We start from the raw sequence: 3,867 nt of genomic DNA on the forward strand, positions 1-3,867 counted from the left end.
TGTCTGTGTGCCTGTCTGTCTGTCTGTGTGCCTGTCTGCCTGTCTGCCTGTCTGTCCGTCTGTCCGTCTGTCCGTCTGTCCGTCTGTCCGTCTGTCCGTCTGTCCGTCTGTCTGTCTGTCTGTCTGTCTGTCTGTCCCTGATATCTGCTGCCTGCAGACGAAGCTAGCGACCTAGCCCTTCCTGTCCACTAACACATATCACCATTCACTTCTCCTTAAGAGATGAGGAAACCTGTCCTGGTTTGACATCTCACTGATGACATTGAGGTGTGACTGTGTGGGTCAGTGTGTGTGTGTGTGTGTGTGTGTGTGTGTGTGTGTGTGTGTGTGTGTGTGTGTGTGTGTGTGTGTGTGTGTGTGTGTGTGTGTGTGTGTGTGTGTGTGTGTGTGTGTGTGTTTGTGTGTGTGTGTGTGTGTGTGTGTCTGTCTTGGAAAAACGCAGCAGCTGCGTCTGCCTCTTGTTTACCAGATGCATTCATGAAGAGGAGCTACTTTGTTTCCGTCCGCGCTCCATGCAGACGTGCAGACGAGTGCCGTGTTCAGTGCTCATGTGGAAGAGTCTGTGCTCGGCAGGTCCGTCACACAGGTCAGTGTCCAACCCGATTGTTCCTCCGAGGAGACAGAGGCAGTCGATTCACCGCACGCCGTGAATCGACTGCCTCAGGCCGGGAGGGAGGGAGGCACAGAGGGTGGGGCGCGCAGACAGGGCGCGGTTCCAGAGAACGTCCAGTAGGTGGAGAGTGCCTCTACAGACACACACACACTTATACAGACTCACACACATACACTCTCGCTTACGCACAATCACACTGGGGCGACTGTTTATTCACACTGTGGGAATGTGGCCCGTAGATGTTTTATTAAATGCTTCCGGCTAGGCTAATTCCGGTACTCACAGCGCCTGCTTAGAACCTTGTCGTCCGCGCTGGTGGACAGCAGCTCCCACAGGACGGCGAGAAGACCTTTAAATACACGTGTGATGAGAGATATTGCACTAATGTCACCCTAGTTTGAAGATGCAGAATAACTGGTCACATATCACGCCACATGTAGACCCTGAAATCGAGTTTTAATCTGAAATATTCCACAATAGCAGGCTATGTCCACAAACGTACAGATAATGAAATGACCGAACATTTCGAACTCCACTCAGGACAGCTGGGGGCCCTTAAGCCAGTGAGGGCCCCTCTATTGCAGCTCCCTAGTGATCGAGGCCCCTGAAGAAATCCTTACGATTCCAGAAAGGAACGAGAAGAGGTCAACACTTTATTCATTACAGTGTCACAGTAGCAGCAATAAAGAACACTGCGATCAAACAAGCTAATGGGTATGTATGCATATAATTACGGTAAAAATACCAAAGGCACTACCACTTTGAAACAAATGATATATATACACTTATGTACACAATACATGTATTAAAATAAACCCAGGTGGAAACCAAATCAACCAAATCGACAAACAAAACTCCAATCCAGATGTGAGTTTGGCCGAAGTTTCCCCCTCGCTGCCAGTCCTCTTACGGGCTCTTTCCATGATGGGGCTTCTCAGATTATTACCCCCGTCTACGTACGGGAAGTGGTTGGGCACAGGAGCCGTCCTTGTCCGCAGCGGATCAGAACCCCGGGTCGGTTTCAGTCGGTTATTCACATTCCTGATGACATCACTGCAACAGTAGATACACAGCAGAGAGCAATATCCTTTTAGAGAGAAGGCAAGAGCAGGGCAAGGTTAAGGGTTTGGGTCATTTTTCAGTTAGTCTGTCTGTCTTTCTGTTTGCCAGCCTGCCTGTCTGTTTGTCTGTCCCTCCGTCGTTCTGTATTTTTGTCTGTCTGCCTGGCGATCTGTCCGTCTGTCTTTCTGTCTGTCTGTCTGTCTGTCTGCCTGCCTGTCTGTCTGCATGCCAGCCTGTCTACCTGACTGAGCAAAGTAGAGAAACGTTTAGACTTTCAGTCGTCTTCAGTGTGTCTGCCTGTCTTTCTGTCTGTCTTTGTTCTGGATCTTTGAATGACGTCATGGTCATAAAAGCAGTGCAGACACTCTCTCAGTGCCCAACACAGGAGCATCATTTAGGCTTTTCTATAAGACAACAGTCCAAAGTGAGTGACTGCAGAGAGCTGCTGTCCCTTCATATGTCAGAGTGTTAGAAACCTGCCCCTACGTGACACACGTGTTGCCCAATCAGCTGGACTTTCTGCAATATCAGCTATTGTCACACACAGAAACATGAATGCAAACAGATACACACACATTAACACACACACACACACACACACACATACACACACACACACACACACGTATACAGACACGCACACACACATGCCCAATACAAACAGACCCACTCACACATGTACACACACGCACACACACACACACACACACACACAGACGCCCACACACACACCCACACACACACACACACACACACACTCACTTTCTCTCTCTCTCTCTCTCTCTCTCTCTCTAACACACACCCAGCGTTCTTACACAACGGTGTGATATCTCTGGGTGATGCATCCTAACTTTCCACAGCAGCGAAAGGGAAACATCGTGAGCAGACTAGAAAACAGGGCCCTAGCCTCCGCCTTACTCACCAGTTCCCGTCTAGACGCAGCCACAGCCTTGCCACACCACCCGGAGGGTACAGCCTCCCGACCCCGCCTCACCCCCGCCTCACCCCCGCCTCACCCCCCGCCTCACCCCCCGCCTCACCCCCCGCCTCAGGTGAGGTGACTCTCGGTGGGACAGAACACACTGCAGGGAGGGGGCGGAGGACACGGGAACTCAGGGCTAATGGGGTGAGGACCATATCTATAACATAAATCTATCATACATATAATATGATATAAATAATACATAGAGCCTCATATAATATAATATTAAGAACATAATATAATACAATATGTTATTTCAATGGCCACTTTCATCCAACGTGTGTGACAATTTATTCTTGTTATCGGTTGCAACAGTGTGAATGGAACCCCCTAACCTACCCCTTGCAGTGTTAATGCATTGCTTTACCGGGCTTGATAGCATCATGGTTAAATCATTCAATTAGATTCGTTTTTTAATTCGATGTCCTATTTGATTTATTTTGTTCGATTGTCTCTTGTGTTTTTGAATCTTGTACTTCTGCACAAATGCACCATACATTCATTGTCTGTGAAAGCTCACCTGGCGAGCATTCCGGGAACACATCGGCGATCACTCGTGTGTACACACACACACAGTCACACAACTCAAACACACACTTCTGATGGTAAACTGAATCACACGGTCACAAACCAACACACATTTCCCAAAGACGCCGACTCACCGCGACGTAGACAAGTCAGCAAACAGTCTGATGGCCAGAGTGTGTGTGACTGTTTGAGCGTTTGTGTTTGGAAAGCCAAGAGGGTTACAACTATGGCTCACTGTAGACGTGTATTGATTTAAATCGACATAGAGTGTATGCATGCGTGTGTGTGTGTGTGTGTGTGTGTGTGTGTGTGTGTGTGTGTGTGTGTGTGTGTGTGTGTGTGTGTGTGTGTGTGTGTGTGTTTGTGTTTGTGCGCGTGTGTGTGCGTGCGTTCGTGTGTGTTCACGTGTGTGTGCGTGTCTTGAAGGAAATTTACGGCTGCGAAAGACCCGAATAAATGTAAGAGATGGTCAATTATATGCTACCAATATTTGCAATCAAATAAAAATAGCAAAACTTCCAAGGACCTCAAAAACCTACTAGGCCCTGTCCCACGCCCTACATGGTCCAGTCCAGTCCCCCCACCCTGTTGCCGCAGACAGACTTTGAACGGGTTCCTATTTACACACAGCACCAGAAGCTGGCATACAGAGCCACAGGCCGGAGACCAGCCAACACTGGCC

The 3,867-nt window shown here is 48.8% G+C and overlaps 1 long non-coding RNA gene across 1 annotated transcript; it reads right to left on the minus strand.

Moving 5' to 3' along the window:
• Positions 1–267: 267 nt before the first annotated feature.
• LOC132472222 (uncharacterized) lies at positions 268–2,684 on the minus strand. The gene is made up of 2 exons (XR_009529038.1): positions 2,598–2,684; positions 268–1,666 (listed from the first exon to the last, which is right to left on the minus strand). It is a non-coding gene; the product is annotated as an uncharacterized LOC132472222 (long non-coding RNA).
• Between the last annotated feature and the right edge of the window lie 1,183 nt (positions 2,685–3,867).

Source organism: Gadus macrocephalus, chromosome 14, assembly GCF_031168955.1.
Source record: "Gadus macrocephalus chromosome 14, ASM3116895v1".
In the NCBI taxonomy this organism is placed as follows: domain Eukaryota; kingdom Metazoa; phylum Chordata; class Actinopteri; order Gadiformes; family Gadidae; genus Gadus; species Gadus macrocephalus.